Raw genomic sequence first — 23,930 nt, 5'->3', positions numbered from 1 at the left:
TTAGAGTTACCCGTTCTTTGAACAACCGGGGCCTGATAAATGGACCCGACAGCATTGGAGAGCAAATTGTACGTTGCTTTTTGTTTGTTTGTTTTGTTTTTTTTTTTACTCTTTCTTTTTGACCAGTAGTTTGATTTTGAATGTTGATTGACGTAGTAGTTTCTTTGAGAGTGTCAACGTGACTTGAAAAAGATCTGTTGTACTACAATAGATTTCCTGAATCGGTCCGATTTTCATTTCACGAAACGTGCGTTGAAATACACGTACGATTCGCGCTCCGATACTAGAGTGATAACGTCGGGTCAACCAAACGTTGCGTGTAAACTGACGTTAACATGGATGCAATTAGAAGAGAATGATGTATTATTTAGTGAGTGACACAGGCATACACAGAAAAAGGAAATCCGAACCAGTGCTCCTATCAGTAGTCGAACTAAGACCTTCCGATTACTAGTTTGCGGGGATGCTCGATCACTGAGCTACAGGAGAGTGAGGAGACTCGTGGGAGCTAAGTCCGTTAAACTAGGTTCATGTGACGAACATCCTGCTTACTGCTAGGATTTGAATGTCAATGTGTGGCATATCTGTAATGAAATAAATGTGATGGTGTATTTTTTAAGCAATTGCCTCGTGTCTTACATGGATGTAATATATTTAACACTTGATACCAACACGTGAAAAGTGAATAAAAGTTCCTATATATGTTAGTCTGTTACCCATCTACCCAAACTCTTGGTGGTTTGTATCGAAAAGACAGAGCCACTTTTAACTTGTTGGGTACGAGGCACGTAGCGCCGTCAGTTGGCTATAATCATCTCATATCCAACAAGTGCGCGTGGAATAATTGTTTTATTAAAGTAACCAATAAAAATTTGCCGAATCTCGCTGACTCATTTTACAAGAAAGAACAGAAGGCAGTGTCCTCTTGACTATTTCTCTTACTGGGTTAGGGTTGGATGGTTGGCTGGTTCGCTAAATCTTTTAGCCGAGGGCATTATCATACGATAGACCATTATACAGTGATCCAGTGTTTAATTAATATATATATTCTACTTTATGTTAACCAAGAATTACACATTTTTTGCTAGGGACTAACGATGAAATACAGCGTGCTGTGTGTTGTATTGGTTGCCGCCCTTCTATCCTCAACTTTCCTTGACAGCGTGGAATCTAACGCCTTCCGGTTCGGGCGAACAATTAAGAAAAGAAAGCAAGGGTATCGCGCCAGGTCACACGAACAAATGGACGAGTCGTATTTACCCAGCAAACAACGGGAAACTGGATCTTTCAACAATGCAAATATACCGACATACATATGGTAACAAAGAAAACGTAATTAAGCAAACATGTTTTCTTTTCAAAAGAGGGTGAAACATTACTTTTAGTCTTAAGCGTAAAGCATAGTTAAAACTATTCAGTGCATTTCTCGTTTCATTGTCAGCTCTGTACAGGTACGATCTGAAAAGTTTGACTAAAGTTAAATCGAGCAAACAGTACTAGGTGTTTTTGTTTTTCTCTGTTTTTCTTTGTTGTTGTTGTTGTTGTTGTTGTTATTGTTGTTTTCTGTTTGTTTTGTTTGTTTGGTTTTTTTTTGCAACGACGGATAAAAGCTGTGCTATCGCAAAATACTTCTGAATATTTGAATTTCACCCGACTCAGCCACTATAAATAATTCTAAAAGACTGAGTTTTCTGCACCTATTTTACATTGTGAGTCTTTTTCCAGAAGTATATCTATTTCAACTAGACTTTCACGATGTCCCTCGTCTCTCTGATTTCTGGACAAGGCAGAGCTCCGCGCTAACGGAAAACGTCGCTCCCAGCTTTGTCTACTTGTTTGTTTATTTCTCAAGCAGTTTAAGGCCTGGATTTCAGTGAAGGGTGTTCAGAAATTATGAATGATCCCCTATATCTTCGGTTTGTCTGCCTAGAACAGGATGAAATTTTCCCTGAATATAAAACTCGATGTTTCGTTTTGCCTTAACGTATAATTTTGATCACATGACACATCACGTGACCAAGAAATTAAAATTTTGTAAAACGGCGATATGGCGGCGAATTTTCTTTATATAGATAACTGAATGAGTGTTTCCGGAGCAGATTTAAAATATTGAACATTCTACGTTTGGAATGACTGTCCTCAAGTTTTTAAATTGGAGAAATTAACAATCAAAGGTTGAATTGTGGACTAAGAAATGACCTTTGCCTTGAAAAATTTTCTCTGGAGAAAAGTGGACGATCATTCCAAACGTGAAGGGATGGAGATATTTAATTTTTATTAAAAATGCGTTTTTGTTTGATGTTTTCTCTTAAAACTGTCGCCTACTGGTCAAATATATTCTTTTTTCACGAAAACGATCACGTGACATGTCACGTGATCTATAGCACTACTTTTTATGCTTAGAAATCTTAAGAATGATAAGACCTTTTTACCTGCCAAATTTCAGTTCAGTGTCATTCAATTTGTTAAAGTTATCTCGAATAAACCATTTTTCCTCTTAAAAGCCCTTAACCCAGGCCTTAAACTGCTTGAGTTGTTTGTTTGCTTGTTTTGTTGAACAGGCGCAACGTACGGTCACCTATCACGAGCCTAACTGGACTAAACAAGACGCATTAAGCCATAACGCATAAGCCAAATTAAGCATATTAAGGCTTGACCTGAGTACTAACTGGGCACAGTGTTTATTCGAAGGGGAAGAATATGTCCAATCTCCTTGAAACTGAACTTGGCAACCCGTTTGTTATCGTCATCCTCGTTGATCCTACAAACTTCATTTAATAATTATTACGTCTTGGTAACCGTGTCCTGAAACGACTTATAACGGTTATACAGTCTTTACTCGAAAATGGGGTACGGAAAGCCATACGCTACATTATATCAATCTTGGCTGTTGCTTTCTCTAAGCTGCTGAGACAAATCTTGTAAGTTGAATAATCAGGCTAATCTGTTTTATTCTTTTTTCTCATTTCTTTCAGATGAGGATCAGCGTGAACGCTCATTATCTCAAAATTGCATCCTTCAAATTTAACAGCCAATCATTTAGTTACAATGTGTGTTAGAAAAGTGAGTTTGCAATTAAATGGCAAAAATTGTCTGCGAAAGATTGAATAAATCGTTTTGTTTTATGTTTGCTTTTTATTCGGCTGGATATGCGAACGAATTGTTACAAACGGGTTGCAAAAAAAAATAGGGAATTTAAGATTGAGGCTTCCTCTTAAACAGCAAACCGCTAACGTCGGCCAATTAGTTTACAGTAGTTCGGAGTTCGCCGTATGTACATAATTTAGGCTTAAGACTGAGGGTTACGTTTTACCCAGGCATCATGGGATATTCGCCGTGACGGCTGCACAGAGGATAGAGTCGATGCATGCACTAATGTGGTTGGTAATTCTTGTAATCTCGCAAATGATCATGAATCAAACAAACTTCTCATTTATCGAGATAACTCTGTAAGGAAAGTAAATTTGACGATAAAACGCGGCTTCATAGTCTAAAGACTAGCGGAAAAACTCTGCCGTAATTAACACTTACCTTTAGACAGTGTCCTTGACGTTGAAACCTGAACCTCAAACGTCACGCGACTTTTAGAGGTTTGCGGTTTGCAGGAAACGAGGAAAAACCACAATCTTTTAAGGTGCCTAGTGATAACAATTCGTCCCACTGGGCCGTGTTAATTCAAATTCATCAATTTAACTCATCATTGCTTCAAATACAAAAAAGAAAGTTTCCGCGGAGCGCATCAATATAACTCCACTAAAAAATCTCACTCTTATCAGTTGTGACGTTCGTCACATTTTCTTCCCCTACAAACCATGACTTACGATACTTAGGGTGCGTTCGATTGAGCCTATATCCGGAATAGGAATACAGTACATACAATGATTACAAGAAATTCCTCATAAGAGGTTTTTGGAGTTATTGGAGTATAAAATCACCCTTAAATTATCATGTGTTGGCGAACGTTTGCAGAAATTTCTCCCCAAATTTACTTAAAAAGAGAAATCTAACGTCTTTTCTGTCCATTCTTATTCTGGAATACGGTCAATCGAACGCAACCTAAAATTCATACTTGCTGTTAGAAGTGTCTTTCTCAACATTTTGGTTTGATGTTCTCTGGCCATAAACACAGGCAGTCCAAGCGCGTAGCGTGAGCGAAGGTTAGGAAGAGGAGCAAGGATAGTGTAGCGGTGCCGAGAACATTTCAAAAAGATAACTCAAATTTTGTGAGTCTCCTGTGTTCCCAGATCTCTTCGTGGCCTTTTGAAGACAAACATGTGTTTGATCTATGCGGGTGATTTAGCTGAAGGTTTAAGTTGCAGAAAGTTTTAGGCCATGAAATCTTATTCCCTGAATTTACGAGCTGTTGTTTGCTTTACATAACTGATGCTAGCTCAGGCCTAATTTCGCACTTTGAACGGCATATTTGCTCCTCTGAAAACAAAAGGAAATGGTCTTTCAATATTACGACATTTTGAGGTGCATTTTGCTTTGGAACTGAACCCGAATTTCCATTTCCAACAGATTCAACCCAAATGAACCGTTGATTTTCCCCGACTTTTTTAGTTTAGTTGCCGATTGCATTTCCATCCTTTTATGGCCCGTTTAAACGGTTTCAACATTTGCTTCAACATGCGTTCAACACTTTGTTGAACCAAATGTCGGGAGCGTTTGAACAGGTCGTTCCACATTGTTGGAAGTGTAAAAAATGTTCAAAGCTTGTTGAAAGTGTGTTGAATCAAATTTAAATTGGTTTCAACTTTCATTTAACATCGTTTCAACATTTTCTTTGTTCTTGAAAATGTTGAATGGCGTTGAAACCGTTTGAACACTCCGTTCATCCAACATTTTCCCAACATCCGTTAAACTTTTGTTGAACGAACTCGGTTGGGCAAATGTTGTTAGTCCGTTAGCTTTGTCATTGATCAAATGGCCGGCTACGTTTCCAGTTAACAAAGTTTTAAAGTGCAGAAAAACCTAATAAAAGTGAAATGTTCGTCGCTCAGAAGATGTATCCTTCCAAATGGACTAAAGACTTAGCCTTTGTCACTCGGTGGCCATGTTAAGTCTCAGGAGAATAGAAAGCTTTATTTTTACACGGCAAGCCTCGCCCAGACGCGAATTCAGTGCGAGGCTTGCCGTGCAAAAAGAAAGCTTTTTATCCTGAGCCAGTCAATATGGCCGCCGAGTGAAGGTCTATTAGAGGACTTTCTCTGACGAATGGCTAGCTAACGCTCGAAACCTGTGGCACCTCTTGAATCTCAGCTTTTTTCGGTTGCCAAATTACCTTATTGTCATCTCAGTTGTAAAACCAATCATTCGTATTCCGTGACAGTGTATTTTTTCTCCTAATGTTTCTCTTTAACGAAGTCAAAAAACAAGACTCACAGTGTTTCACTAAAATCTAAAATCCTGCTGTTTCTTGCGGCGACAAAACAGAACCATGCTGAGCCATAAGAGTGCAACACCGATTTGTTCGCACCGGTTAAAATTCAGTAAACGTTTCCAACAGCTTTTAACTGTGTCTTCCTACGCATCGACCACCGCTGAATCATGCTGAACACCATTTACCACATATTAAGGCGTAAAGGCATGGTAAATATATATATTTAACGGGGATAGGATCTCCAGAGGGCCAACTAGAAACTCCAACTGGGTGTTGTTTCCTGTGGTCCCTACGCGCATCAGTTGAGCCTTAAAGGAACACATAACAACGTATGGCTCTCTAAACTTAAGTCCCACTTTGAGTCGAAGTGCCCCACACGGCCGGCGTTATAAGTATTGCTTCCCCTCCCCCTCCCCCTGGATGGGATGCTAGCCGTCCATAGATCATGGCAGTGTTACCCCTAGTAGTGTAGTGTTTCGCCGTTTATACACTTGGGTGAAGAGAAATAATGTGGAGCAAAGTTTCTTGTCTAAGGAAACAACACAGCAATGAAGAGACCAACCTAGCCCTCAGGGGCACCCAACGGATCGTTTCGGTAAATTATCTGTTCGGAAGGCCCTTAATCCCCTACAATTTTCTAAAGGGAATTTTCATCTCGCACGTTCCTAAAATGGAAAATTTAAGGCCTAGCGTTTTTTGGATTGATAAAAATTGGGTTTCGGGTACCGAAGAAAGGTCAGCTAAGATTTTCGGAAAGGAAATAAGACCTAAGGTTTTCGGGAAATGGACAAATATGCCCTAGTAATTTCGAAAAGATTCTAGTTCCCCTAGAATGACCGAACAGATAAAAATATTATAGCGCGGCCTAAAATGAACCTACAGAGCTTTAAAGGCACTCCAGATAGCCTAAAATAGCGTTGCAAAGGATTGGAGAGAAAACTGTCGTTGGGTGCCCCTGTAGCCTCGAACCAACGACTCTCCACACACGGCTCTCTTAGCGGCATAGTTTTTGGGTTAGGGAAGCAAATCAAGGTTCCCTTCACATCACGCCGACAGATATAATACCGGGATTATTCGTTACTAATGGTTATATTCGAATAAGATTAGATTTAGTCAAACATCTAATGATAAAAGTAAGCGAAAGAAGTTTTACACTACGTTTCGATGAAATTTGTCACCTTTACATGCATATTTTACGTTTTATCGCCTTGCACGGTATATGTTAAGCTGTCAATTTTATTTTATTTTTACTTGAAAATGATGACATGGAGTCATCGAAACGTAGCGTAATGCTTATATTGAAATTTAATTCACATGATATTAATACAATCTACCTAGATACGGATACTATAAATCATATATTATAAACAAACAAAAACTTTTTTAAAAATAATTTGGAGCAACAACTACAGACAAGAGCTGATTAGGCAGTTAATTCTGTCGAGATTTAATTAAGTGTACGTAGTTTTAACGGAAGGAGCAAATTTTAAAAGATCACTGGCAGCTATTTAATGGCCCTACATTTAGTATAGCTGTTAATCTCGTATTCGTGTAGAATTAGATCCTTTCCAGATTTTTACTTTTTTAATGTAATATCAGTCATAATCTTAATTGACAATCTAACTCATGACAGCTTTGCCAAGTGCCGTCGTTTCAGAGAAGCAAGTTTGCTATTTTGCAGTTTCCTCGCCAAAATACTGTTCATTTGGTTCATCACTTGCGCCATACCTGAGAGAAAAAAAGAAAGAGAACTGTAAGCACGACAATCTACCTAAGAGACGCCATAATCCCTTGACCTTGATCACACTTTTGTTACATCTGTTCGTTGGTTTTTGACCTGGCCATAACTGAGGGAAAACATTTCAATTTTGACCGCAACGATGTTTTTAACAACTGATGACGTCATAATTTTTTAATCGGCCATCTCAGTTGTCTTGATTTTCTTTTCTATGAAACCAGAAAATCACTTTGTTTGGATCAAATGTAGGAAAACCAGGTTGTAGTTAAAAAAATCAGAGGTTCGCGCTTGCCCGACCGAGTATAAATCTAATAGATGTTCAAAACTTAACAACACAGGTTCACGTTTTTATTGAATAATGATATAAATGAGTCACGCCAGGCACTGCTCAGTCTACTCAATATCTATAACAGAATAGGTAGTGAGTAGCGTAGCCAATAAGAGAGCGGCATTCGTGATAGAACACTAGTAGATTTGTACTAAAGTGCAAAATATAATGATTCCTTTTTCATGTTGAAATTTAAAACGTTTTAGGTTGCGTTCGATTTACCGTATTGTGGAATAAGAATAAGTGAAATAGCTGCTAGATTTCTCTATTTAACTAAATTTGGGAAGACATTTCTGCAAACTTTAGCTGACACATGATAATTTAAGAGCGAGTCACAGTGTACTCCGGTAACTCGAAAAACCTCTTCTGTTGGACTTCTTGTCATCATTGTATGTATTCCTATTTCGGAAGAGGGTCACTCGAACACACCCTTAGTCAACGGACTACAGTTTGATCATTTTAAAAAAAAAATTATCAAGCCAAGATCGTACTACGTAGTAGTAGAAACTAAGAGAGAAGAGATTTCCAAGAAATTTATTTTATGAATGAGAAAGCTTGCTTTAGCTTAAGGATAGCCATCCTCCAGAAGGAACCGAATTTTATGGATCTCTCTATTTATTTAGATGTCAAATTAAGGCACAGATAATTATTTAGAAGGGGAGATTCTAATCGTCGCGGGGCGCGGGTTAGGGTTAGCGACAATTTACCCGCGACAGTTTACCCGCGACCCGCGACAATTAGCTACTCCCATTTAGAAGCCTTTTACGTATTATCACCCTCTGAGAAATTTATTTTTTTCCTTGAGTCAGATCAAACTAAGTTTTTTCTCTGGACTGAAAACAAACTGTATGTAATATATATCAAAATCAGGAAGTTAGAGTGTTTCATCCAACTTCCAAACAATGGGCCTTTTGCACTAACTGGTCACCTGGTAAAATATCCGCCATACTGGATGGCAAAAAAGCGTGGCATCCTCCACTGGGACATCGAGAACAAAGGAAAGTCAAGCTTGACAGGTTGGAATTCCTCTGCGTTCGAATCTGCTACGTTCTTTTGCCATCCAGAGTATGGTGAATTTTGTACCATGTGACCAGTTAGTGCAAAAGGCTCATTCCATTCGCAAACAATTTCCGAGAAGCGGGTTTAAAAGACGAGGAGTAGCCGAGGTGTTTGGAAATAATATGAAACACTCTTTCGAGTGTTTGATATAAAATCTGAAACCATTAATAATTCTTGGAGAAAAAATCAAAGCAGAAGTTCACCAAATTTTGTGATAGTAACACCAGATTAAAGCGATTTTCAATTCGTGTATTATTAATGATTCGGGGATTCTTTTTCACAATCATACAGTAGAACGAAAAATGTGCTTTAAAATTCCTTCACATCTCTCTGTCATGTTTACGGGGCCTATCTAACACTACTTCCCTCCTCTTCATGCGGCCATACTCTCAACAGGCCTTCACCTGAGAAGGTTTTTGGAGACCCTTGGGGAAACCACACAATAGAAATCTACTCCTAGATTCTTGATAGAGTTCCGGTATTATCAACGATTGCCGTAACACTCTATCTCGCTTTCACTCCTTTTCAAAGCTTTAATGGCGGGCGCCTCAAAAACAAGATACTTTGTAGGCGTATAAATCAAGAAAAAATGATTTCTACACTGCATATTTATATGTATCACAAGGAAACTATACATTCGATCGGTGAAAATTTACAGCAATATGGAAAACTTGTATTTTCACTTGCCAATACTGCTGGGGAGTAAATACTGTACCCCTGTTTGTACAATGTTGATCAAATGGAATTATAGTTAGCGTAAATTAGAGAAAATATTCGGATTAAAGCACCTGTAGTTTTTCATGTTTCTTTCAACTAAGGCAGGTTCATCCCATTCATTGTTGAATTTAACGATTTCTCTCTCCTGATCTGATCTAGTCCCTTGAGTGAAGGCTCTTTTAGAAGACAAAGAACGACCAAATCGAAAGTGTCTTACAGCACAGCCAAAATCCCAAAGAATTGTGGCATGCAAAAGTAGCATTATGATGAAACTTGCTGACGTGGACCTTTTCATTTTTGTCGATCTGCAAGAAAGAAGGTTTCTCGTTAAGATTGAAGTAAAAACCACGCGGGATCCCCAAGCAAATATTCAGTGTGGCTTGAAAAAAAGACTGTTTTTAATATAAAGCATTTAGTTTGATCGTGAGCAATGTAAACAACCGTTAATCAGATATCAGCTAAGTTTATTGTACAATGTATTGTGATGGCCACCGCTCACTCATTCTTTGTCCAATTTCTCTTTAGACTTACTGCAAATCTTAAGATGCGTTCTATTTTAGAATGAGTCATTCAGTAGTAGGGTAAGAAAACACAACAACATTTCTTTTTCTTTAACAGTTGAGGGAATGAACGAAACAGAACAAACAATGAATGACCTACCTATACTTAGCTGAAGACGTTCTTAAGTTACTTTATCTGTTTTTTTCCCTACCCTTATTGTTGGCTACCTATTTGCCTGATGTACTTGCCGGCCAACTTTCCAAATCAAACGGTGTTATGGTGGCGAACGGTAACAGGGACTGCCCGCTCAGATCGTGAGTCCTTCGAAGCGAAATACTCTTGACTCCTAAAGTGGGCGCTAATTTTTGCTTTTAAATGCTTTCGCTCAGTGATAGATTTTTTTTAATTTAAAGAAAGTCAAATAAGTGAAGGTTTTACTAAAATCCTGCTGTTTTTTATGAGAGAAAAACGGAAACGTGCGTTTACCGCAAGGTTGAAATGTCTTTTTCGATATCGAGCGATTTAACACGTTTCCAACAGCGTTCCACTGTGCGGTCTCCCTACGCACTGCTTAAGCGCTTAAGTTTAAAATTCACTTTCATTTTCACTTCCAAGGATCAAATTCACCTTGGCGACAATCTGGAACACGTTATCTTACATCCCATAGATATTTCCGATGCCAGTTTCCTTCCTCAGGGAAAACAATTAGCTTTGTGTTCCTCGAATTTTAATTTCTTATAAAAAAGTTACCAGGTTTTTCTGTAATTGCTTTCCCAAATTCAAAATATCTGCAGCTATCAAAATGTATACAACTGCATTGTAAACAAACCAAAGTAAAAATCAATAAATTAGACATGCTGCGTTCAATGTGTTGCTTTTTATGCTAAGAAATCAAGAGTCCACTTTAGACAATGCAAATTTCGCAATCAGGTCATACTCGGCTTCGAAGTTTTGATCTGAACATTTCCATACATAACATGATTTCTTTTTAATAAATTTACGTAAGCTTGCTTGTAAATAATATTGTAGAAACGAACTTCCATTTCGAACGGTTTCAAGCGCGCATATATCAGAGGCACCCGGTGCAATGACAACTCAAAATCAAACATATGTTTTTGGAGGAGAAAAAAAATGTCGTTTAGGGTACGAACTGAAAAGCTACCTAAGATAAGATAAAGGATAAGATTTCATTCGCTAAAAGTTTCTTCATTTTAAATATTCACAACCTGAAAAAAATCAAGCTCTTACGTGTAAGCCCATAAAAACGGTCCCTTGAACGGCTCTTAAAATAGAAACTAGTCTGAAAAAAAGAGTATTTTGCCTCAATTAAAAGATTTTCTCGTTGAGTGGTCTGAGTACTGGTCTGTTCTAAGGCCTTGACGAGACTAAACACAATAATACTGACATTAAAGTAAGATTTTTTTTATTTGCTTTTAGATCTCCTAGTTCGCCTGGCTTTCAAATTATGGTTCGGCCTTTATAATATCTACCGTCATTTTCCGATAAATTTGTCAGTACAGAAAGCAATTAATTGCCTTTTGTCAATCTATGAAAAAATACCTGTTGTGTAACAAAGTGCACATCACCCTAATGTCACCTCTTAGCTAAAGCGTAGGTCGGACATTGTATTTCACACAGAAATACAGTGAGCAAGGTGATTGTAATGTTTGTTCTAATTCTTAACACGTACGTTTTCTCTCGTTTTCTCTTTTAAAAATCAATGTATGCGTCAATGTCTGAATCGGTGTATACAATCTACGTATAGTGATTGAAAAAATAATTTTCTTATGGAGAGAAATCAGTCATACCCGCTTTGTTGTTTTTTGTGTTTAAACATTTTGTTGTTGTTGTTTGCTTTCTTTTGTTTTGTTTTTTCTTCAAACCGGCACTTTAATCTTTAGATAATGCACGTTCAATAACCCCTTCCCGCGTAAAAATCATTTCCATCTTTTCAATTAATGTTTTAACGTCCATTATTTTCACAGCAAGTTCCATTTTACCCCAGGAAAGTAACCGATACTAACAGTTTACAAAGAAATCTATTTATTCTGCAATATTCTGGAGGGAAAGACTTAACTTAAAGTTAAATATTTGTTTTCATTTAGAATTAAAAAGACACAGTTTGCTGAAAACATTTTGCTGCATTTTTATAGTGTATTTTTTTGTGTATCCGTTTTTCCGCTATTGGACTTTTGCCTGTATATTTATCCAGTACCTTGTGATTATGTATTCAGGCCATTAAAAAAATTAAACTAGAAATTATCACGAAACTCCAGTCAGTCGCAGTATTGAGATACCCACCCTGGAAGCGCGGGAAAGTGACCTTCAAACACAGACCCCACGTATTGTCGTAACTGTGTGCTTGAAAGCGAAGCTGTGTAAATTTCAATTCTTCGGCCAATCGGGATTTACTCAAAGGGAGAGCTGGTTGATTTAAATCTTCCCGAAAAATCGCTGATTCGCGCAAAAGTCAACCGTTTTACTGTTTACTGTTTACTGAAAGTAAGAAGTGATCATCGCAGTGAATCATTTCATATACTTTACATCATTACTGTTTACTGTTTAGCGGCAATGATTTATTTGTCCATCAGATATAGCTAAAACACAATCACTTTTCGAGGTGTTTAGTTTTTGCTCATTACATACACAAACTCAACTGAAGCACAAACAAAAAACATAACATACACATAGTTAGGAAGGAAGTAATTGTGTTTTCGCTTTAGTGAGAACAGTACTTTTGGCAAACTGCACGATAATCGGCTTGGAAACGAATAGAGATAACTGGGCTCAAGCGAAGCAAAAAAAATACATCGCAGTGGACTGAAACAGCCTCTAAAGATCCTGCTGAGGAAATATGTATAACAACGAAATGTGTATGACGGTGAAATATGTATGATAACTTTATAGTAACTTATCCTGGAATAACAATATTTCAGTTTCCGTTTCTGCGGACCTTTTTTTAAAGCTGAAAAAAAACTTACAGTCTTAAAAATGCTACCTTAGTATTTATTTCACGTTAAATTACGGAAAATGTAATTTGAGACAGTATAAACCCTTTTTCCATTTGAGTTATCTGAAATATTCTGAATGATATCGGTTCGTGTGGGAGACCGCTAACTGGCCATGCCAGCAAACTGAAATAACGTCTCCCTCATGGCAAACCCCCTCGACTAATATCATTCAGACCATTTCAGATATGATCAGAGATATGACTAAATAGTTTTAAATTCGACTGACTGAACTAACGAGTTTCTATATCTGAGTAACTCAATCTTTCAAGGTGTGAAGTTGGCTTCATATCGGTGTTTTGTTTTGCTTTCTGCTAAAGCAAAGATGTTCATTACATAGATTAACAGTTTTTATAACGCTCGTCGGTGAAAGATCGATTACTCTCCATTTTATCGTTTCACGCACCCCAAAGAGGCCAAGTTTTTCCTGATGCCTGGGCCGTTTACCATTTGAAAATATGGAAATGCTCAGATGCATTCCTCTTCAGATGCATTCCTCTTTTCCCATTCCAACCGAAATGACCGGAAAATTCCGTACCATTTGTCAAAATCATGCGCGGCCCGGTCCATTTTCGCGCGCTTTTCACTTGTAATTCAAGATGGCGACTTCGGCATGGCGTTGCACTCTTTGTGAATCAATATTTTTCACAACTACTGAGTATCTGAATCATGAATGCAGAGATAAGTAAATAATCAATTTGAACTTTTCTTAATTTTGAGGGGCCAAACTCTTGGAGGAGTAGAATTGTAGCGGAATCGTGCTCAACAACTGTGCCTCTATTTTGTTTCATGATTTTTCGTGAGCCAGAGGGGACTCGGGCCAGCCAAACTACTGAAACTGGAAAAACCGTACCATGTGAAGCGTCCTATTCCAACGGATTTTTTGTGCAAATGGTAAACGCGCCTGGAGTCAAGCTAAATTTAATAAAGATACACATCCAGCGGATAGTTAAGGATGAATATCACGGTACGAACGACCTCCGATATGAGAATTAGTATAATTGTGATAAAACCAGGAGTTTTCTTTCGGGGAGTAAAATGTTATAACTTACAATTCTTCAGTTACTTTAATGTTAAGCTGTAAAATGGTGTAAAGTTTTGTTTCCGGCTCTTGAAGCCGGGGGAGGGGGTGTACTCCATTAGTGGGCTATAGGGACAGCGCCTTTTTAACCTTGTAGTATGTAAAGGTAGAAACATTTTAGTATTTTGTAAATAAAGCATTGCAGGCATATCCCGGAAATCTAAATTCAAGTATAAGAAATATTAACATTCAGCAGAAATTTTGTGGCAGAAATTACAGCGTAAAAATTAGTGTGAGAAGTCCCCGCTGCACCAGTTGGATGTCTTTGGGGGTATAAGAAATGGGTACAATGATGAAGCAAATGACTCGGGCTCGAGGCTCACATGGTTTGATTTTAACTTTCTTTTTACGGTCAAGTTTGAAATAAGTGTTAAGTTTGAATAAATGTTACTGATTATGTAAACATGATAATATACCCAGCCTCCTTCTGACGGATTGCGGAATGTGCCCTCCCAATTTTGTGCGCTCAATGACCTGGCCTTTGAGTGGAACTGGCAAGGATGGAGTTTGCTTTGATGCAAAGACCTCAGAGCTTCTCATAATTAAAAGCAACTAGTTACATGCGTCTGAAATGTGTATTAAAACAAAGTCAACTCAAGCCTCGCTTTCACTCAAAGGCCAGGTCACCAAGCGCACAAGGCTATTCGTGGACGTTACTCTTCCTTGAATCAGTATGCTTCACAATGCGGACAAAAGCAGACCTCTCAAGTCTCATGATTTTGCCGTGACACTCACGGTTTTCAGTTCAGTCTCACGGTCTCACGACGAGACACAAAAATCTCACGATAAACAGAGTCACAAGCTGAAATGATACAATTTCCTTCTATAATTTCATTTTTGGATTGCTTAGGTGACTTTCTTGTGCCAATTCTGTGCAAATCAATTCAGAGTTAGTAAACAACCCTTAGTTCATCCGTCTGTTCGCTGGAAACACAGTCCATAACCATATATAGAAGACATGTGCCAAAATTAGGTTTTATTACCAGTATCTCGCATTTTGGTCACTCACGTTTTCAAAATGGCGGAAAATGCTGATGAACCTTATTAGCACCGTTGTTTACTTGGTTTTGTCTGCCGGTCGATCAATCTCCAGATTTTCAGAGTTTTGAGGTTGAGAGGTCTGCAAAAGAAATACTCTCGTGAAGCTTAACCAAGTCCTCGGTAGTATAGTAGTGAGTATCCCCTCCTGTCACGCGGGAGATAGGGGTTCGATTCCCCACCGGGGAGGACTTTTTCTTTGGCATGTTTTATTTTACTCATTGTTGCCTGTCACCCTTAATTTTCTCAGTTGGTTTACGCATTTAATTCATTTCATTTTTTTTAATAAAGTTGGTACACTCTATTATTAGTTGAAAGGACGGCTGGGTGCATGCCTGTATTTACAAACGGCTGAATAAATAGTTCATTGAGAAAAGTAACAAGTAAAGGGGGTTTTTGTCGCTTTATTGTCTGTTTAGTCAAACATACGTATTTCCCTCGATAACTTCTTCATCATCATCAAACTTGCCAGTTTTTTCAGTGAAAGACTGACCCACAGGTCGTTCCATTATGTTGTTGTGGTCTAAGAAAGACCTACAGCAGAGGGAATTACAAGCAGGAGCGCAGACTGACGGGCAGGACATAGGGCATTGTGTAGGTAAGATCTGTTCCGGATAGTGGACAGCTGGCACGGGACAGATGGATGGATATGGTAGCGACGGTGAAATGGAACATGAAGAAACTCCACATGGGTAGGAACAAGGGTACGTGGAGTGAGTATAAGAACAGTCTGGCGTGGAGCATTCTAAAATAAAAAAAAAATATTCCAGTTACACACAATCAGCATACAAATAGTATTAAGAGCGTGTGGCGATTCCGAAATCTTCCAGCTACCACTTGCATCCCTATTAGGTTCAACTTACAACACTTACATCTGCCTGTCTAGTTTTTTTGGTGTGTGTCTGTGTGTGTTGTTTTATTGTTTTCTTTTGTTTTGTTTTTCATGGGGCTGAATTGCACAGAAATAGCTCTTTACCATGCTTGCGGAAGGCTAATTTTTTCCACCTCGCGGTTCACTGCATGTTGTTGTTGAATCCGGCATTTTTTATCTTCTGTAGGTTCAAATACTTACTGCCGTATTATTCTTCATTATTGTAGGGTAGATGCTGTATAAGGCATTGCTTTTTTTAGAATAAGATGGACGAATTAAGGTTTTATGTTTATTTCAGTATCGTTTAACATCTGTCACTAAGTCAAAGGGCGGTTACTATCGGCTTTCATATCTCCTCTTCAGTTTCTCAACCTTGTACTATTTCTTCGTGTGTGTCTTTAAAAAATGTCACTGAAGATTTTTTCACTCCTTTTGCACAAACTGCTTATTAGTGAAATTACAATTTTACGAACTAATTTAGACACTGAACTGAAAAGTTATGTCCCACAAGGCAAGATTTCTGTCAGAACAGACTTTTTACTGAGTACCCAACAGGAGTAGCACCCATGTCTTTTCGGTATTAATTGGATGAGTTAGGGAGGCTGGTCAGGGAAATTAGGTAAATGAACCATCTTAACCACAATCAAATGTAAAAAAAAAAAAGAAATACTGTATGTGTTAATAAATTTTTTGTTAGTTAGTGCGAGTTTACTAAATCATTTTACGATATACCCCAAAACAGTTTCAGGAACCATTAGGTGAATGTCACACATTCAAACAGCATACAAAAACAAGTCTCCATATAATTCACTTTGAAAGAGACTTGAAACTTTTTTAGTAAATCATAAAATGGCTTGGTAAACTCACAGACTCATCAAACTATTATAATCTTTGAGCTTCCAAAGTAAACACTTTGGGCCAGTTATTAAAACAGAGTCTAACTTAGGCCCCGGCTTAAGACAATCAGTGGGCCTCCAAATCTGTTTATAGGTGGTTTATTTTAAGTAGATCAATAGTTTTCTTGTCTGGGATGCAAGCCTTCTTGTTACAGTCAGCAGCAGACAATGTTTAGACATGATTGTTGGCAAAATTGAAAATGGCTTAGAACGTGGTTTTGTTAAACACCGTCTGAACTAACTTTTCATAACTGACCCCTTATCTTTACGTACTTTTCTTACTTTATTCATTTCACCGCGGTCAATTAAGCGTCTACTCGGAAAAGCAATGAGTTTCGGTGCCAGTGGGGACTTGAATTACTTTTTTCTACATAATTAAACTCAGATCGACTGGGTGTGCCTCTTTCATTTGAATTGCTTGCAATTCATGGAAGATGTCATTTAATACCGGTTATATGAATCCGAATTAAAATCCATGTTATATAATCTATTTTAATTGATTGTTCGGAATCGTAGCCCAAATTTCATTCAAAAGGAGTTAAAGGCAAACCTGCTTTGATAATTCTGCCAGCTCCGATACCAGACACAAGTTTCTTCAAGTGTTGTCCATGGCACGTGAACTTCAGCATAAGGAACACTGCCGTAGAGCTGGAAAAACCACATCTAAATTTAACTTTAACGACGTTTTAGTATAAACTTGTTAGTTTGTTGTGTGTAAGTATACTCTGACAAAGAGGATCAACACTTAAATTGTATCACTTCTGTCTAGAAATTTGGAATTTCCTTCTTGTTTTCGGGATTGTCTCGTTGGAAGACCGAGAAGGTTCATTAACTGGTCGCACATCACACTTTCCTTGGTTTATTGGGGTTTTTTTATGCTTCTGTTATGTCAGCTGTTGGAAGTTTCTAAACAAATACAAGAAAACTTCAATGATAAAAAAGGAGGAAAAGCTCCGAAAGGTTGTGCAGAAAGTTATAATGAAAACGATATGTAACTAAAGTTCATTAAGAAAGAGACAATCGTTGACGATTCAACAAACACTCCTGGCTAAACCAGAAACCATTTAACATCTTTGCATTGCAAAAGAAAGCCTGTCGACTGCCGTTAAATAAGTTTTGAAATTGCTTATTATCACATTTTATAGCTAGTTTTAATACATATATGTGGATATTTGTAAGTAGATTATACATTTTTATTCAGATGTCATGCGAAATAGATCATTTATGTTTTTTTGAACAATATAAGTAATAAACTATTATTATTATTATTATTATTATTATTATTAATAATAATAATTATTAATACCTTTCGTTGACAATCTTTAAACATTGTAGACAGCTATATCCCTTGTAAATGTCCTGGACCTAGTGGCAACATAAACTATTATTAGCACGTTATAAAGAGCTATCCGATTTGAGCCTTTTGCTGAGGGTTTCGCAGTTGCTGCTTTTTTTGGCGGTAGATAATTAGAGCATCTATCTCAGAAATGACACTTTTCGTATGGTTGAGAGATTGAGAGAGCATTTCTTCAATACACCTGACAATACTAACAATTCTTTGATGACTATTTTCTCTAAGCAACAAACTTGAAAAGCAATTTTCTTGGAAACTGAACAACATCTCACTGGTTCCGTCTGTTTGCAGTTTTTAAGAAAAGAACAAAGATCACAGATTTTCACAGCATCTTTCCCAAGGATACTTTGACCCTTCTTAACGGCTTCCGCGGAAAGTTCCCGCCAAACATTCACGATCAAAGACTGGCTATACTCCCACTGACGATTGCAACTCGCAAATACTAAGGTTAAACAAAACGTAACTTCTAAATAGCTGATAAATTTGTTCAAATTCTACCAATCAAAGCAGTAAAAAATGGATGGTTACCATTTAGTTAAATAACAGCGGTTATTTAAAGTAGAACAAAATATTCTTTACCTTCTCAAGAATAGAGTGTGCGTGGTTTAGATAAGCCATGGAATGCATTGCTGCTGGGCATTTGCTTATTGCAACCACGAAATTATGACCTGATACGTTGAAACAAAGGAGAGTTAAGTACCAGGCATTCAATGTTATATGATATCTTCACTTACAAAATGACACAAATATCGGCCGATAGTAATTACTTTATTTATTTGACGTCAATAAGACGGGGAGTTCTTGCGCAATCTTCCGAGCCAGAGGCTCATGATAAAGTGCTTGACAATCTGATACAGATCAAACTGGAATTTGGAAATGTTCGTTTTTGGTGAGATGCAGGGGAAAACCAGAGTACCTGGATAAAAACCTCTCACAGCAAGGACAAGAACCAATAACAAACTCAACCCACTTATGACGCCGAGTCCGGGAATCGAACCCAGGCCACACTGGTCGGGAGCGAGTGCTATCACCACCGCGCCATCCCTGCTCCCAATGGGGCCGATGATAATAATTATACAGGGAAAAGTATCATGGCATACAACTGTAATTATAGAATTATGTTAATAAACTATACTGAGCTTGTCACGAGTATGCCCCAGAAGGCAACTTAATCAACCACAATGACAACACCGACGAAGACTGAACGTTACCTAGAAACATACTGTATATTTACGTGTCATCTACTTGGTTGGTATACAATGTGACCGACTGTACAGAATTTGTAGGAATGGCATTGAATTTGTAAGAATGGCATTCAAGCAAAGAAAGACAAAAAATTAACGTCAGATGTCATGTGCACACGTTCTTTTAAGATTTTTTAAATTTTCTCATGAATGTTTTACAGAGGACGGCAAACAGCGAGCAATTTTTTTTTTCATTAAACCTCTTTGTTTTTGAGGTTCTCGCAGCCTTCGTACCCGACCGGCATTCAGATGGCCATGGGTTTCATGGATGCGTCTGAAAATCAGACGTTTTGTCCCTTAGGTCATGTTCGTGACAAAATAAATAGAGTTCATACGGTTTGCTTGTCACCTTATTGAGCTACTGTTTTATCTTTATATATTTAACTCAGTTTATTTCGCGGAAATATAACTTCTACTCACAGCTCAGACCGTTCAATTTGGCGGCGTTCTTTGGTGAATAAAGCCCTGAAATTGATCAATAAAGTCTGGATCAGTGAATGATTAAATGGCTAAACACGCATCGATATTAATCAATATTAACTGGGTCCCTGGATTGTCGTACAGGTGTAGTTCTATTTTCTCATAGTATTCCTGGTGGTGTGATTTTGGGCGTAAAATTTGTCCTTTGTAGCCCCCCCTCCCCCCCCCCCCCCCCCTTCCAAATCGGGAGAGTTTTTCATTGGGCGCATACATCAGAGAGTGGACTAGACATTAATTAATGTACACTACTAGTACAGGAGGCTGCGCGATATTTTCTCAGACTTCAATTATAACAACAACTGATTTGCAAGTACGTTTATTTCTGTATCTGTTGCTATGGATGTTTGATTTCATTAATCACACGTACTTTTACCATGTTTACAAATAGATTGTTGTTTCCTTTATTTGCAAACATTTATTTATCTAGTTTAGAATAAGAGTAACTTCTTTTTCACCGCACACTTCTTTGTTCACAATCCATGGCTAATTACATCGATGGGGATTATGTTAAATCCAGAGCCATCTGACAATTTTCAATACACAATGAAGCTAAGAAAGCAAGGCCGAGAAATTATATCATTGTAGAAATCAAGTTTTGGTTTATTACAAGATAGTTGAAACTTACAATATATCGGCTCTATTACAGAGTCATAGTCATGTGATGATATTTTACAATAGGCGACTTTTAATCATAGGCGTGATAGGAAACTCCAAGGAAAGGAAACTATTAGATCTATTAAATCAAATACGAACTGAGGACTGCTCAGATTCTTTAATAGTGCATTGACAGACTGGAATTCCCTTCCAGAAGACATGAGGTGTTAACTTTTTGATGCTTTTAAAATTTCATTACTTAAAAATTTTAAATCTCCATAAGTTTTTTTCTTAGTGTGACATTTCTTAGTTCACTCATTTTTAATATTTTTAATATTTTGTCATTTTTTAATTTTTTTAATTTTTTTTATGCAGTGCCCTGTTGAAAACCACATTATGTGACATAGGCCATCTGTAAAATAAACTTTTCTTATTCTTATTCTTACGTTAATTTTACGTAAAACAACTAGAATACTTGGTAATCAGGGCCCAGTTGTTCAAAGCCTGATTAACCTATTCCTGGATTAACGGGAACTTTGATTCCAGTTTAATTACAAACAAATAAAGATTCTTCAGAAAGATTTTTGTCCCTCATTCATTGGAGGCTTTACGTCCTTCGTTAATGGTAGGCTTGAAATTCTTGATGTAGAAAGCTTCATGAAACGCTAGGCAATTTTTTCATAGAGATAGTACTTCATGCAAGTAAAATAATGAATGTAGACACAACGCTCGATCGATTGACCTTTTCAAATTAAATCAGTTGTTATGATTTCTAATTTGGGTATAATTATACGTACCATTTAAAGTGTACACAAAGTTTGTTCCATTCTTTCCAACACAGTACTTGTCCTGTGGGTCACAGGCCTTAAAATCATACGTAATACACCTACTGGAATTGCCATCCTTGTTATACGTGTCCTCGATACCACAACCTGACCAGCATTCTCCTAAAAAGAAACAGGATTGTCTTAAAGAAGGAAATATCCTCTTAATATTCTCTATTAAGGTACATTAAACTTAGCCAAAATGCAATTAACCATGAGTAAATTAACTTTAGAGATCGTGAGTAACAGTTCATATGTAGGAAAGTTTATGAAAACCTTGACTTCTTTGAGGAGGCAGTTAAGTACAAAAGACAGCACAAGTAAAGCAGCCAGAAATTGTGACATCCTTGAGTTCTGAATAAGCCGGCTCGGTTTACTCACCCAAACCTCTGTTCATTTAATTAGAGTTAATACGGTAAATTAAATTTTGAACTAAAACATGTATCGCTAGCGGAATCCAAAAAAATACAACGAAATCTTCTTTTAGTGTTTCTGTTGCTATTTAAGACTGACAGCAATATTCACTAAGAAGATTTGTACTATATCCTGTTATTACTAAAAATGACTTTGGTTATGCCTTTTAATGCATTTTAGATAGGGCCGCTATTACGTTAACAGCCCCTCAATTAGATCAAGTGTCACTATTAGGACAGAGTTGTTGCGGCTTTATATTATTCTCTCTGTGTGTGACAACTATGGAACCGGAGAGCCAATTCGCTTGAGACATTCTAATAGTTAAAACAGATTGCTGGTCACAAAATAACCTAAGTCAGCCGCGCTCGCAAACTTGCTTACAATACAGCTGAACAACTCGACCTGAAATTACGCCAAAGGTGTCCTTCAGATGCTAAAACTGAAAACCTGCTTACCATAATGCTGGACCGCGAAGAGGTTGAAGCCTTTATCCTTTGTTCGTTCAGCACATCTACAAATAACGTCGGTCAAATACGCGTCCCAGTTTCCCCAGTGGATAGGTTTACCGCTGAACACGCGGCTGCTTGTATCGCGGTCGGTGAATAAGAGTTGAGATAGAGGACGCGGTTCGACTTGAGAGTCTTCGAAACAACCGACTCGAGTAAACTTTACTGGGCAGACTGTAAAAATAAAAAGTTAAACCATGTCATGGATCAGAAGCCGAATTTCATTCGCACTATCAAGATCTAAATCGCCGGTCTGTCTTAGAAGTTCTAGGGCAATACGAAGAATTCAACGTGACATCACGAACGCGGACATTGACATTGAAACTGCAGAAGGTGCCATTTGAGAGGTGCTTATTTTATTTTATTTCTATTTTTATTTTCTTAGTCAAGTGGAGCTGATTTTAAATTTCATTTTTTAACTTTATGACATTTGGGGGTTTTTTAGCCTCTTTTTCAATCGAAATGAATTGTAAATAGGTTTTAATAGTTCTTTTTTTCTACTTTTAACTTGTAAATAGCAATTTGCTTGGAATATGTTCTTAGGATAAGACATCAGAACTTTTTAATTTTATTTTCTGCCGAAGAAGAATATTGTTTCGCCAAATTTTCTCGAAATTGAAAATTAATAAAAAAAAAAAAAAAAAACGTGCGTGGTAGAGTGGCTTGATGCCTTCGCAATTAATGGCAACTTTTCCTGTAGTTTAATGTTTCAGCAAGAATTTCCATATCTTGAAGCGTTCTTGCGTATCTACTGTTAAATTATTCGCTAAGGTTGCTGGATGCATGTATATTTAAATGTCTCAATTGAAAAGTTGATTATATTCACTGCTTCGAACAACACGCCATAATTTAGATTTTGTTTATGCTTACCAAAAGAACCGAAGACTTCTTTGTTCGAGAATATCAACATCCATATAAAATGAAAAAAAACTTGGACAACCATCATTGTCGAAGACGCCTAGGAAGAAAGAATTTGGTTAGTGATGATGAGCACCTGATTGCACCTCTGGTTTTCTCTTAATTTTATAAACTGACATTGTCTTTAGTGTGGTTGTTTTAAAATAAAACATGTGGGAAAAAAGATCAAATCCGATTTTACGAAATATTTATATATCAGCGGAAAATAGTGTTAAATTCACTTTCAGTTGAAACACCTTCACAAAATACAATAGGTGAGGTTCACTACTAACGTTTTGACTGTGGAATGAAAAAACTAAGGAGTGTTCGAGTATACAAATGCAGGATTTAGAAGCCACAAACAAAAAAGCTGAAATGCGTTTAAAATGTTCCAAAAGAATGTGACATTTATGGACGATAAATTGATACTTTACAAAAAAGACATGGGAAAGACTTATTTATAACTCGGTGTCTTTCGACTGGCTTCTCAACATGCACAGATAATGGAACATGTTGTGCTTCCCCTGTATTATTTAACTTTACTTGGAATTTAAAAGTCGATAATAAGGCGGTGTTTAAAGACGGTTCAGCCGTCTTTAAAACCAATTTTGGTTTGAAGAGATTGTGACAATGAGGCGGCGTAGTTTTGTGGTTCGTGCTCATGGCTTCTATGATTAACGTTTAGCACATGGCAACTACAGTAATTACTTCTTCCCTATTCATTTGTTTTACCCCGAGCGTCATAATCAAGAGTTTATTGTGTATCCAACGCTGGCCGTACTCTCTCATTTTTTTTTTTATTATTTGGAAAGCAACGTTATAAAAAAACTGCAAACCTGTTTGAGCCGTTTCAGCTTTGAGACAAGCACATGCACTAAATATGACAGCATACGTTAACCGCGGCGCGTAACGAAGCAAGTTACTTACCATGTTGCCGTTTTCACGTTTCCTGGTTAGCTTGTTTAAATCAAATTTAATATGAAACAGGATCAATCGA

At 37.4% G+C, this 23,930-nt stretch overlaps 2 long non-coding RNA genes across 5 annotated transcripts in view; one reads left to right on the top strand and one right to left on the bottom strand.

The window, feature by feature from the left end:
* Positions 1-3,119, top strand: part of LOC146467849 (uncharacterized) — a 41,226-nt gene extending 38,107 nt beyond the window's left edge. For 2 of the 3 annotated variants that reach the window (XR_014867641.1, XR_014867640.1), the window contains exons 5-6: positions 1,089-1,318; positions 2,976-3,119. This is a non-coding gene — a long non-coding RNA (uncharacterized LOC146467849). Of the gene's footprint in view, positions 1-1,088; positions 1,333-2,975 lie in introns of all 3 variants that reach the window. The other variant, XR_014867642.1, reaches the window with a different exon arrangement.
* Positions 3,120-6,670: 3,551 nt separating this feature from the next.
* LOC146467848 (uncharacterized) lies at positions 6,671-10,114 on the bottom strand. Of its 2 annotated transcripts, none has more exons than XR_014867645.1 (3): positions 9,886-10,114; positions 9,297-9,530; positions 6,671-7,111 (listed from the first exon to the last, which is right to left on the bottom strand). It is a non-coding gene; the product is annotated as an uncharacterized LOC146467848 (long non-coding RNA). The 2 variants fall into 2 exon arrangements; XR_014867646.1 differs by having other exon boundaries at positions 9,938-10,110.
* Between the last annotated feature and the right edge of the window lie 13,816 nt (positions 10,115-23,930).

The sequence above is a fragment of the Pavona decussata genome, unplaced genomic scaffold (assembly GCF_977016875.1).
Source record: "Pavona decussata unplaced genomic scaffold, jaPavDecu1.1 SCAFFOLD_134, whole genome shotgun sequence".
NCBI lineage: Eukaryota > Metazoa > Cnidaria > Anthozoa > Scleractinia > Agariciidae > Pavona > Pavona decussata.
The sequence above is the reverse complement of the archived record's forward strand: the minus strand, read 5'-3'. Positions and strand labels throughout refer to the sequence as shown.